General features: G+C 40.1%; 1 protein-coding gene and 1 long non-coding RNA gene across 3 annotated transcripts in view; both read right to left on the minus strand.

Moving 5' to 3' along the window:
• The window catches only part of LOC136405685 (aldo-keto reductase family 1 member C15-like), a 470894-nt gene that overhangs the window by 304055 nt on the left and 152682 nt on the right, over positions 1-14157 (minus strand). The window lies entirely within an intron of this gene.
• Positions 87-10749, minus strand: LOC136405698 (uncharacterized). Its single transcript, XR_010751557.1, has 3 exons — positions 10394-10749; positions 10176-10270; positions 87-446 (listed from the first exon to the last, which is right to left on the minus strand). It is a non-coding gene; the product is annotated as an uncharacterized lncRNA (long non-coding RNA).

Consider the following 14157-nt stretch of genomic DNA (forward strand, 5'->3'; position numbering starts at 1 on the left):
TTCTTTAAGTACAGAAACACTATTTTTTCCTTACTTCCTGATTTAGTAGCTCAGAAACTTTCTTAGTAAGAGATAATGGGTCGATTTCTTCCTTAGTCAAGTCATACTACACTACCAGGCTCTCTGCTTCTCTTTTTAAAAGGACTCATAAAATTTGCATTTGAACATTATCCTAAAACATCTCTAGAGATTGATATCATGCCTGACAGCATATGGTTTTCAGAATTTGTCTTCTCTTTGCAACTGGGAAGATATTTAGTGGTTACTTCTGATACTTCTATTTTTGAAGGGTTCTCAAAGGTTACCAATCAGAGAGGATGCTCTCATGGAGCTCATGGTCCATTAGGGGAGTAGTGGGCACTTCCAGATGGCCTCAGTGGTCCGTGCCTCCCTGTATTCATGCCTTGTGTAATACTCCATCCTTGAGTGTGGGTAGAACTTGTGACCTGTTCTAACAAATAAAATATTATAAAATCAAGGATAGCCTGACCTGTGGTGGCGCAGTGGATAAAGCATCGACCTGGAAATGCTGAGGTCGCTGGTTCGAAACCCCGGCTTGCCTGGTCAAGGCACATATGGGAGTTGATGCTTCCAGCTCCTCCCCCTTTCTCTCTCTCCCTCTCTCTCTCCTCTCTAAAAATTAATAAATAAAATTTAAAAAAAATCAAGGATATAATTTCTTTTTTTTTAATTTTTTTATTTATTCACTTTAGAGAGGAGAGGGAGAGACAGAGGGAGAGAGAGAGAGGAGAGACAGAGAGAGAGAAGGGGGGAGGAGCTGGAAGCATCAACTCCCATATGTGCCTTGACCAGGCAAGCCCAGGGTTTCAAACCGGCGACCTCAGCATTTCCAGGTCGACGCTTTATCCACTGCGCCACCACAGGTCAGGCAAGGATATGATTTCTATTATTATGTTACACAAGATTGTGATGCCTACCTTGCCAGCAACTCTGTTCTTTCTCAGCTTGTATATTTTATAAAATAGGGGACTATTTTGGAAAGGCTCATGTGGCATGGAGTTGGGGGTACCTTTGGACACCAACTGGCAAGAACTGAGACCTTCATTCCAACAGCTCCAAGGAACTGAACTCTGTCAATCACCGTCTTGGAAGTGTTACTGGAAAGGGATCTGGCCTTTTCAGTCTGCCTAGAGCCAGCCAGTATTATGTGGGTTCTTGACTTCATGCAGGAAATAATTCACAACACAAGTCTGGGTGATTTTGAGAGTACATTTATTAAAGTTGGGACAGTGAAACAAAGAAAGGATTTAGGGTAAAAGAAGCAATAGAAGATAGCCTAGGCGTTGTTCTGCTTTGGCTTCCTAGGAACATTATAGAAAAGAAGTGAGCAAAGTAGAGCTGCTGTTGACTCACTGGGAAGTGAAGGTTGCAGTGATTGAAGTGAGCCAAAGCAGGGCTGCTGTTAGCTCACTGAAAAGTCTGAGAAAAAAGGGGTCATGAAGACAGGCTGAGGGGGTGAGCCCAGGACAAGCTGCCAATTCCACCTGCTCCCTAGTTGCAAGTCTCATGGGTACTGTATTGTTTAGGAAAAATGAAAGTAAAAAGTTCATGCCCAAGGAGGGGCATGGTCATGTTATAGACCCCTGATTGGCAAACTGCAGCTCATGAGCCACATGTGACAAAATACCACATGTGGGCACTATCTGGATAAGAAATGTACCTACCTATATAGTTTAAGTTTAAAAAATTTGGCTCTCAAAAGAAATTTCAATGGTTGTACTGTTGATATTTGGATCTGTTGACTAATGAGTTTGCCGACCACTGTACTAGACCAAGCCCACGCTGGGTCTATGTTTTGAAAGTTTTGGGGTTTTTTTTTCTGTGAGCGAGTGTGTTAGCTCAGACCCCCAGCAGAACACTCACTAGCTTTCCTGATGTTCCCTTCAACATGCTGATTCATCAAAATGAGTGTATAAGGATCATTGTTTGATTATTCTTTGATTAGCTTGACTTTTAATTTTATCTTGGGTCTCTCTGATTCTATTTAAATTTTTGTCATTTGTTCTACAGAATTCATCCGTCCTTGGGTTTGGCTGGCACAAATAGTGTTAATTGGGCCTCTGTCCTTGACTTCCCAGACCAGCATTATTTAAGTTATTCAGTCTATGGTAAGAGAGGACAGGTGCAAACCTTTAGTTCTCAAGCGCTTTTGGTTAGGGAAGATAAGGTCTTGAGATTCATTAACTGGTTGTAAAATGATCAACTTAGTTAGCCTTGCTTATCTTGTCTTGGTTTCTCCATTCCACTTGGCCAAGACTTTTCCTAGTTTCTTACTATCCTGCCTCAGAAGTAGACCCTTCCACAGTTGAGCCGTTAGATGTAACCCCAGCTTTGGCTGACACTTTCATTGCCAGCCACTGAGGAATCTGAGTGGAAGGCCTAGTTCAGCTGTGCCATGCTGCGTAACACCTTTTTCAAAACTGGCAACTTGAACCTAAAGACAGATATAATGGCACTTAAAGTTCAGCATAAGGAGACAGGACATATAGATTCCTAGAACATGTGAGAGAAGGTGGGTATCCCAGCCCAAGTGTAATAGAGATGCTTTCACAGTGTGACCTCTGTATGGTTTCATGATGACTTCTGAATATTCAAGTATTGTATAAACATGTATTTCATTTAACAATACATATTTAATTGAGTATCTATAATGCACAAGATGTGGTTGTAAGCATTATGAACAAAATAGACAAAAAATATATCTGTGCTTATGGAGGTGATGTTTCAGTAATCAGAAAATAAACTAATTAATATACAGAATGAAAGTGATGTTACATGCTGAAAAATACTGACTGAGAGAACTAGCTACTGCAGATCATCACTACATATGAAGAGAAGTCTATGTGATATTTCTTGATCTGTACAACAGAGGCCTCACCTCTCTCTTCCTCTGAGAACCTGCCCCACCATTTCTCACTTTTCTGGATGTTGGTGCACATTTCCCCACCTCACTTATTCCCTCTTCAATTTCCTGTGAAAGCCAGGACTGAACAATGACAGCTAGCCACATGCCTGAGTCCTCAAGAGCTAAGTAAGATTTTTCCTTCTCCCAGAGCAGAGCCCAGCTATCAGCATCACACTTGCACTGTGCTGAGAAAGAGGCGGGATGGGCTTTCTCTCAGGGCCCAGCAGTGATGGTGAGTCACTTACCCTCCAAGTAAAACAAGTGTGCCACCCTTTTGGTATCAAGTATTGTCTGAAAAACGGCAGGATTGTTTTAAAGCATATTGCTAAAAGGAAAAACAGTAATTATGGACGCCAAAGCTAATAGGAGCTGGAGTGACTCTAAAAGGAGATTTAACCAAAGAGAGGACAAAGTTCAATTTGGACTTCAATTTGGAAAGAAAGTGTGACTCAGGATGAGAAAAGCATTCACATTATATGAGAATAAAATGTCACACACGGACAGAATCCTCCCTGAACAATGGGAGGTAATCCACTGAGAAGCAACAAAAGAAACTTTGCTGAATAAGAGGCAGGGAGGGAACCTGTTTCAGCCTGACTTCACCACCCACACAAGCAGAGCAGATAAAGATATTGCCTTTAAGACCCTTGCCAAGTTCTCAGCTAGGAGAGCTTCTGGGTCATACAAGTCTTGATCTCCCAGCCGAAGTGTCCTTGAGCTGCAGAGGACTCCCTCCTTCCTACCACTGTGGTCTCAGCTCCAGTGTCTCCCCCTTTAAGATGTCTTCTCTGCCGGATCACTCTAATCAAAGAACTGCCCATTCTCCACATCTCCTCCTCTTCTCACCTGTGTTTTTATTTCTTCAGAACAATTGCCACTCTCTGTAATGGTCTTAACTGCTCACTTATTTGCTGGTGTGTTTTCAAGAGTATTGGATTAACCCTGAACCTAGAAAGGCACTCAGCACATAGTTCAATAAATATTTGTAAAATGAATATACTTGACCTCTGAGCATAGTCCCATTTGCTAGGTTTGTAATTCTCTGTTCTTAGATTCTGTGGATTCCAAACTATTTCTAAATCCTTAGTAAGAGTTGCATCCAAATCTATGCTTGGCTCTGAATTCACAGGCCCACCTCACACAGGAACACAGTAACAGCATTTTCATACCTCCCCTTCAGGCCAATATTGATAACAGCGTGACAACTTTTGGTAGGTACAGCCACACCCAGCTGAGTGGCAAGTGTAATCCCATTGAAAGCAGCAGCAGAAGGATTCTAAGATGGCAGCAGAGTAGGTGGATGTTCCAACAGCCACTTCCCAGGACCAAATTGGATTACAACTTAATTTAATAACATTCATCTTGAAAAACCAGCTTTGGACTAAATGAAGAGGAGTGTATAATCAATGATCACAGAAGAAGCCACACTGAGACTGGTAGAAAGGGTGGAGACAGAGGCGGATTAAGGTGGGTTGAGGCCCAGGGCACAGTAAAAAATATTGAGCCTCTTAAAAGAAAGGGAAAGACAAGGAAATAAAAATATATGTTAAACATATTTTTAAATAAATAAAAAATACAATTATGTACTATTAATTTTAAAAGTTTATATATCAAACCAAACTTGGTATTATTAGAAAAAAGTGTAAAGTTGTGGTATTGTGGGGCCCTTCAGAAGTTGGGGCTCAGGGTACATGCCCAGTACATCTGCCATTAAATCCACCTCGAGGCAGATATGCAGAAAGGGCTGCCCCACTCCCAGGAACAAGAGCAGGTGAAGGTCTGGAGGGACTCTCACTGCAGGAACAGTTGCCCTGAAAGGTGTGGGTGCTCAGCCAGAAGCTCAGTGCCCCAGCCTAGAGCTCCAGGTCCTAGAAATGTTGCCCACACAGCATTTGGTGGTGAAAAGAGCCAGGTTTCTATCTGTGAGAAAGAGATGGAGCTCTCACAGATGCAGGTTCAGTCTTAAAAGGGCCGTGCAAAAAATCTTGTTCACAGCTGCTGACCTAGGGCTCTGGTGGAGGGAGAGCTGAGAGGAATACAGTTGCATGAGAAGAATGTAAAGTTGGAGGCCCAAGGAGAGACATGGGGGGGGGGGGAATGGCCACCAGAATTCTTGTGCCGAGTCCTTCTCCAATACTGTAGTCACCATCTTTCTTGGGTGGAGCAGTCCCCTCTGAGAGGCATCAGCCTGGGAAAAAGCAACTTCTCTGCCCTCAGGAGTCTCTCCTGACTACTGAATGACAACTGAGTTATTCTCAGAGGCCCAGAAATAGGGGCAATGTCAGTGAATCAGTTTTCTGGTGTTGAGGCTGAAGGTTTTCTCCACACGCTCCTAAGTCTAAGACTGGTAATTCCACCTCACAGGAGACTCAGTAGAAACTGTCCAGACTACAGGCAGACCACATATCTGGGTCTCAGAAGCCACATCATAGTAATGTCTGTGAAAAAAGTCTGGACAGACTGCACCTGGGGTCGAGGGGTGGAGCCACACTCACCACTCTTTCTAACCCCTGAATTGCCACAGGCTCTAGACTCTACCAGAGGTTTATTCAGTAGCCAAGCCCATTATGTACCCAGCTAACAGAGGCTGCAGGAAGCAGGACTCAAGGCAACTTGGCCTTTTAAGTGGACCTTCTCTCAGACCCAGAGTGGGTAAAAGCCAGCCTTGATGTGCAACTGATATTTCCAGGTGGCCTAGAGATCAGTACCACCAAGCCCATCTTCTTCATAAAGACACCAAAAAATTTCAGTCAGGCAGCCCTAACTAATACTCAGATAAAATAAGAAGTCAGAGAAATGTGACCCAAATGAATCAACAAGATCAATTCCCCAAAAAAGAAATAAATGAAATGGAAGTAACCAAACTACAAGATGCAGTTTAAAATACTGATTTTTAGGATGTTCAAAAATCTTAGAGCAAAAGTGGATGGACATAATGAGCACATAAATAAAGAGATAGCAAGCAATAGAAGAACACTGAAAGCATAAAAAAGAACCACTCAGAAATGAAATACTGTAGGAAAATGGCTGGGAATTAGAGTGTTGTCCTGAGAAAAGTCTTTGGTGCAAACTTTGGAATGTCAAGTCCAGCAGGGTCAGAACGCTGCCCCTGCAAGCACTGATAAGATTGTTAAAGGAAATAGCTGATCCCTATGGCCTTTTCCCTACATACCTGCAACATATTAGTTAAATACCCTTCTCTGCACCTGAACCCAGGCTTTGCTAATTTTCTTAATGAGCAAAGAGACCAATAAATAGAATGGTTTCAGATCTGCGCTCTCAGTCCTAGAAGCTGGGAGTCCCCTGTAACCATCTTTTCTGTATGTTGTGTCTTCTGTGTTTTTATGAAGTCTTGCAGCACCTTCCTTTGCTGAGCTGGTCATGGCAAAATACAATATCAGAAATGAAGACTGCATTAGAAGAAATCAAGAGCAGGCTGAATAAAGCACAGGATCAAATCAGCAATTTAGAGGACCAGATAAATAAAAGCAAAGAAGCAGCACAGCAAAAAGAAAAGAGGCTCAAAAAGACTGAGAAAAATCAAAGAGACCTCTGTGACAACAAGAAGACAAACAACATACACATCATAGGTGTTCCTGAAGGAAAAGAGAACAAACAAGCAATATAGAACCTGTTTGAAGAAATCATACATGAAAATTTCCCTAAATTGATGAAGGAAAAAGTCACACAAGTTCAAGAAGCACAGTGAGTCCCATTAAAGAGGGAACCACAAAGCCCTACACCAAGACACATCATTCAAGTGCTAAAGGTAAGAGACAAAGAAAGACTACTAAAAGCTGCAAGAGAAAAGCAGTTAATTACCTACAGAGGAGCCCCCATAATGATGACAAACGACTTCTCAACAAAAACACTTGAAGCCAGAAGGGACTGGCAAGAAATATTCAAAGTTATGCAAAGCAAGAACCTACAACCAAGACTTCTTTATCCAGTAAGGCTATTGTTTGAAATTGAAGGAGAAATAAAAAGCTTTTTGTCAGTTTTTCAAACAATGGAAAAACTCAAGGAATTCATTACAACCAAACAAGTACTGCAAGAAATTTTAAGGGGACTGCTGTAAAAAGTGAAAAAAAAATCAAGAAAAAAAGGATTGTATATTTAAAAAATAAAATGGCAATAAATAAGTACATATCAATAATAACTATAAATGTAATGGATTACATGATCTAGTCAAAACACAAAGGGTAGCTGCATGGATAAAAACACAAGACCTGTACATATGCTGTCTACAAGATACCTACCTCAAAATAAAAGATACACATAGACTGAAAGTGAAAGGATGAAAAACAGTCTTTTATGCAAATGGAAATAAAAAAAAAGCTGGGTAGCAATACTTATATGTGACAAAATAGCCTTTAAAACAAATCCTATAGTAAAGAATAAAGAAGGTCTCTACATAATGATAAAGGGAGCAATTCATCAGCAGGATGTAACCATTGTAAATATCTATGCACCTAATATAGGAGCACCTAAATGTATAAAGCAGATTTTAGTGGACATAAAGGGTGAGATCAACAGCAATACTATAATAGTAGGGGATTTTAATATACCACTAACAGCACTGGATAGATCCTTCAGATAAAAAATTAACAATGAAACAGCAGCCTACATGACACACTAGATCAAATGAATTTAATAGATATCTTTAGAAATTTTTACCCCAAAGCAGAAGAATATACATTCTTTTTAAGTGCTTATGGTACATTCCCTAAGATAGACCACAGGTTAGGACACAAAATAAGTCTTAATACATTTAAGAAGATTGAAATCATATCAAGCATCTTCTATGAACACAATGGCATGAAACTAGAAATCAACTACAATAGAAAAACTAAAAAATATTTAAACATTTCAAGGCTAAATAGCATGTTCTTAAATAACAAATGGGGTAACAATGAGATCAAGGAAGAAATAAAAAAATCTCCTTGAAAAAAATAAAAATAAACATGCAACAACTCAAAATGTATGAAACACAGAAAAAGCAGTCATGAGAGAAAACTTTATAGCATGACAGGCATAGCTTAAGAAGCAAGAAAAAGATCAAATAAACAACCCTGCATCTAAAAGGTCTAGGAAAAGAACTACAAATAAAGCCCAGAGGAAGTAGAAGGAAAGAAATAATAGATAAGAGCTTAAATAAATGACATAAAGGCTAAAAAATAAAAATACAAAAGATCAATGAAACCAAGAGCTGGTTGTTTGAAAAGCTAAACAAGATTGATGAACTTTTAACTAGACCCATCAAGAACAAAAGTGAGAGGACACAAATAAATAAAATTAGAAATGAAAATGGAGAAGTAACAAATGACACTGCAGAAATAGAAAAGAATATAAGAAAATACTATGAAGATCTACATGCCAAAAAATTAAACAACCTTAGGTGTAATGGATAAATTCTTAGAAACATATAATCTTCCAAAACTCAATCTGGAAGAATCAGAAAATCTAAACAGACCAATTACAACAAATGAAATTGAAACAGTTATCAAAAAACTCCCAACAAACAAAGTCCTGACCCTATGGCTTCACAAGTGAATTTTACCAAATATTCAAAGAAGAAGTAACACCTATCCTTCTCAAGCTAATTCCAAAAATTCAAGAGAAGGGAAGCCTTCCAAGTTCCTTATATGAGACAAGCATTATCCTCATTTCAAAATCAGGTAAAGACTCTGATTTTTTAGACACTATAGCCCAATATGCCTGATAAACATAGATGCTAAAATTCTCAACAAAATATTAGCAAACCGGATCCAACAATACATGAAGAAAGTTATACATCATAATCAAGTGGGATTTATTCTGGGGAGACAAGGCTGGTACAATATTTGCAAATCAATCAATGTGATTCATCACATAAAAAAAAGGAGGAATAAAAATTACATGATTATATCAATAGGTGCAGAAAAAGCATTTGATCAAATCCAGCACCATTTATGATCCAAACTCTTAGCAAAGTGGGAATACAGGGAACATACCTCAACCTAATAAAGGCAATCTATGACAAACCAACAGCTGACATCATACTCAATGGGCAAAAATTAAAAGCAATCCCCTTAAGATCAGAAGCAAGGCAGAGTTGCCCCCTTTCAGCACTTTTATTCAACATAGTTCTTGAAATCCTAGCCACAGGGATCAGACAAGAAGAAAAAAAAAGCATCCAAATTGAAAAAGAAGAAGTAAAACTAACATTATTTGCTGATGACATGATACTGTACATAGAAAACCCTAAAGTCTCAGTCAAAAAACTACTAGACCTGATAAATGAATTCAGCTAGGTAAAAGAATATAAAAATAATATTCAGAAATCAGTGGCATTTTTATATACCAAATAAAGCCATGCCTTATGGTCAATTGATACTTGACAAAGGAGTTAAGAACATACAGTAGAGTAAAGAAAGTCTCTTTAATAAATGATGTTGGAAAAATTAGGTACATGCAAAAAAATAAAACTAGTCCATCACCTTACACAATTCACAAAAATTCAAAATGGATAAAACAGTTAAATGTAAGTTTTAAAACTATAAAAACCTTGGAAGGAAACATAGGCAGTAAACTCTCCGATATCTTTCGTAGCAACATTTTTGCCAATTTATCTCCACAGGTAAGTGAGTAAAGGACAAAATAAACAAATGGGACTATGAAACTTAAAAACTTTTGCACAGCAAAAAACATCATTTACAAAATAAAAAGACAACCCACACAATGGGAGAGCATATCCCCCAATACTACTGATATGAGGTTAATAACCAAAATTTATAAAGAACTTCTAAAACTCAATACCAAGAAGGTAAACAATCCAATTAAAAAATCGGCAAAGGAACTGAATAGACACTTCTCAAAACAGGACATACAAATGCTGAATAGGCATATGAAATAATGTTCAACGTCACTAATCATCAGAGAAATAAAAAAATTAAAACCACAATGAGATACCACCTCACAGCTGTCAGAATGGTGCACATTAACAAATCAACACACAATAAGTGCTGGCAAGGGTGTTGAGAAAAGGGTACCATCCTGCACTGTTGGTGGGAATGCAGACTTGTACAGCCACTGTGGGAAACAGAATGGAGTTTCCTCCAAAAATTAAAAATGGAACAACCTTTTGACCCAGCTATCCCACTTTTAGGAATATAACCTAAGAATACTAAATCACTGATTCAAAAGAAGATGTGCATTCCCATGTTTGGAGCGGGAAGCATCAATTTGTTGCTTCTCATATGTGCCTTACCAGTCAAGCCTGGGGTTTTGAACCAGTAACCTCAGCATTTCAGTCAGGTGATTTTATAGCTGGTCCCCAGAATAATTCTTCTATTTTCATCTGTCCTGAAGTGTAAAAAGGTTGAAAATCAGTTGCTTAAAAAAACAAACGAAAGCCTGACCTGTGGTGGAGTAGTAGATATAGTGTCAACCTGAAAGGCTGTCTCCAGTTCGAAATCCTGGGCTTACCTGGTCAAGGCCCTTATGAGATTTGATGCTTCCTACTTCTTGCCCCTTCTGTCTCTCTCTCTCTTTATTTCTCTCTCCAAATAAATAAATAAATAAATAATTCATAGAAAATTTTTTTTAAAAAGAACAGTTACAAAGTTAAAGCTAGTGGAGGTCCCCTGGCAGGGGATGCAGGCACACTGCACCCACTGGGTGGGAGCCAAAACAACTCACAAGATAGAAGCTGCTGTTGCATTCCTCAGAAAAGGAGGAAAAACACCATCCCTCTCCACTTGTGGTCACTCCTCAGTGCCTCCCAATACTAAATAAAACCCAGCTGGAAACCAGCAGACAGGGAAGCCAGGACACAGCCAGCAGTGGGCAGCCCTCCCAGCTATTGCTGCAAGGAAAGGTTAAAAATGGCCCGAGGGCAGAATTAGTCTCCTAAATTCACTATCGAAAAAATACAGCCTTCTTTTGTACTCTATACAGATGCGGCCAGAACCTTGGGTTTCATAAGTGTAAGGTTGTGAACTGTGTGGAGTAACTGAATATGTTAAAACTTGCTCCTGGTGAACTGCTACCATTCTTTAACATTCATAAGAGGGAGGTCACTTTTTCCAAAGTTGGGATTAGCATAGGTGGGGCTCTATAATCTCATGTCTTAACTGATTCAGTTCAGCAAATATTTACTGAATTTCTCTTGCATGTAGAACACTGTTCCCAGTTTTATTTTAATGTCATGCACGAGGAACAACTCTGAGTTCTAAAATTTGCTTTTGCAGGGATGTATCCCTAAATATTTCTGTGATACTAAAATGACAGGAACTTCCTTTGAAACAAGGACATGAGTAATTATTGCTGGATCTTGATGCCTCTAGTCCCAGGGATGAACTTTTTCTCAAACCCAGCCTAGAAATCCAAGGATTATGCTCTCGTTTACTACACAGCAAACATCAGAGATGTGAGTGCCAATGAGTCTGCATCTGTAGGTTACAACACATATGGCCAGGGGAGCCCAACAGAAGGAATATCTGGCTTTTTTAAAGTCCAAGGAGGGGAAACCAAGCAGAGCATGACAGTCTTGTTGAGTTAAGCAGATTGAAATCTAGCACAAGAAGGTTGCAGGACAGGAACCAGAAAACAGGAGCTAGATAGCAAAAGAGTCCCAGAAATGTACATAGGAGTCCCCTTGACTGCACAATGAAATACTGAAATGTGAAACTACACAAAGCCACACAAATAAGATGAGGGAGCTATTAGCTGAATCATTACCAGAGGTGACACAGAACCAGGATATATATGAGTTATTACCAGTCAGAGGGAAGAATCTTTGTTAAACACCCATGGAATTTAAGTACAGACTCTAGGAGATTAATATTTTAAATTCTACAGCAAACACAGAAAACAATGAAAAGAGGTAAGCTAATAAGACAGTGATAAAGCTTAATACACAACTGATATACTGTTAATACAAAAAAAGCAGAAAAATAAGAACAAAGAAAAGATGAGACAAATACAAAAATAACAAAAATGCTGGATTTGTTTTTAAACAAATTTGGTTCTAAAATTTATATGGACAAGCAAAGGATTTGGAATACTGAAAACAATTGTGAAAAAGAACCAAGATGGAAGATTCAAACTACCTTATTTCAAGACTTACTATAAAGGTATAGTAATTAAGAGATAGTGGTACAATGAAAAAATAATCATATAGACCTATGAACCAGAGCAGATTCCAGTAACAGATGGACACATGTACAGTCAACTGACTTTCTATAAAGGTGTCAAGAGGAACAGTCTTTTCAATAAATGTTGACAAAACATGTGTAAATCTTTTCGTCCAAAAGTAGAGGCTTCCGAACTAGTGTCCCAGGCTTCCATCCGTACACTCTTCCAATCTACAGCCACACAGCAGTCAGACTACTCTTCCCACACAAGGATTTCCCCTTTTAGTTCTGCACTGGCTTTGCACTGTCCTCAAGAGAAAACCCAGTCTTCTTCGAAAGCAGCCTCTTTACAAACCATTTTTTGAGCCTCCTACCTCGGCCTCCTTCCCTTGTGCTCTATATTCATTCTAACCATATTGAACTACAATACTTACAGTTTCCTGTAAAAAGTAGGCTCCATCAAATGCCTAGCCAGTTCTTCTGCCTGGCTTAAGAATATTCATCTTTCCTTCAGTATAATACTGTGATATCACCTCCTTCAGGAAGCTCCCTAAGACAGTCCATGACTAGGTATGGACCTCTCTGATGTGTCTCCTTAGCTAACATGCCTAACCCAAATGTCAGTACTTGTCATATTTTATTGTAATTGCCTATTTACTTGTTTGCTTCTCTGTTCTTTGTGATGATAAGTGCTACATCTTGCTAACTGTGATGTCCCCAATCACTGGCACAGTTCCTGATATGTATTGAATAGTAGGCTCAACAACTATGCAGGAAATGTGGTCATCCTGTTATCACCTGCCCTTTGTACTTCACAAGTAAACAGGCGTCTCCAAAACACTTTGCTCCTCTGAGGGATATGAAGGGCTGGACATGTTCCTTGGTAAATCATTGAATTAACCTTGCTTCATCTGTGATTCATTCTCAGAATTCCTATTAGCACATTCTAGGTCCACAGCCATATAGTCCCCCAATCTGTCATCATCCTCACTTAGGGCAGGCTAAGAAGAGTTTGTTTCAGCCAGAGAATGTCAGTTGGGCATAAGAAAAGTGGTCCTGGCCCTGGCTGGTTGGCTCAGTGGTAGAGCATCAGCCTGGCGTGCAGAAATTCCGGGTTCGATTCCTGGCCAGGGCACACAGGAGAAGCGCCCATCTGCTTCTTCACCCCTCCCCCTCTCCTTCCTCTCTGTCTCTCTCTTCCCCTCCCGCAACAAGGCTCCATTGGAGCAAAGATGGCCCAGGCGCTGGAGGTGGCTCCTTGGCCTCTGCCCCAGGCACTAGAATGGCTCTGGTCGCAACAGAGCGACGCCCCGGAGGGGCAGAGCATCACCCCCTGGTGGGCAGAGCGTCACCCCCTGGTGAGCGTGCCGGGTGGATCCCGGTCGCGCGCATGCGGGAGTCTGACTGTCTCTCCCCGTTCCCAGTTTCAGAAAAATACAAAAAAAAAAAGAAAAGAAAAGAAAAGAAAAGTGGTCCTGGCCAAAGGACTGTAAAGAGATGCTCAGTGTCCTCCCTTGCAGGGTCAGTGAGTTGGCCCCATGCTTCAGTGTAGAATGCTAAGGGAGGAGTCCTGTCTAGAGAAATGAAGACATTAAGTAACTCAAATGCCCTGGGGAAATATCTCACTGAATAGAAAAGCTGCATTCACTCTACCATGATCTTCATCACCAGTATTTGTGGAAACAAAGCAAAATAGGGCCCAGAACATGGATATCTCAGCACATTTCAGTCAATACTTCCCCCTAGTGTGTGGCCGTGACACTACATTAGCCCAGGACTCTGACCACAGATATGAAAGAGTTTGAGGACACCTGGTGACCATTTCTGAATTTGCTTCACTAGATTATTTCACAGAGGAGAAAACTAAAAAGTCAGGTGTTTTACACCAGGTCGCAGCTAGTGGGTGGCACAGGCCAGACTGCAGGATTCTTGTCCTCCACCTTTTGCTGTCTCAGCAATTAACAGACAGGCAGGCAAGGGTGCGGAAAGAAAGGCTCCAGGCAGGAGGTAGAGCTTTCTATCAGGCTTTCAAAAATTCAACAAATCATAAAGTGCTCCGTACTTGCCCCCTAGGAATTTGCAATCTAGAACAAGAGAGACTATGACATAGTTCAA

This window comes from Saccopteryx leptura, chromosome 5 (assembly GCF_036850995.1).
Source record: "Saccopteryx leptura isolate mSacLep1 chromosome 5, mSacLep1_pri_phased_curated, whole genome shotgun sequence".
Classification (NCBI taxonomy): Eukaryota; Metazoa; Chordata; class Mammalia; order Chiroptera; family Emballonuridae; genus Saccopteryx; species Saccopteryx leptura.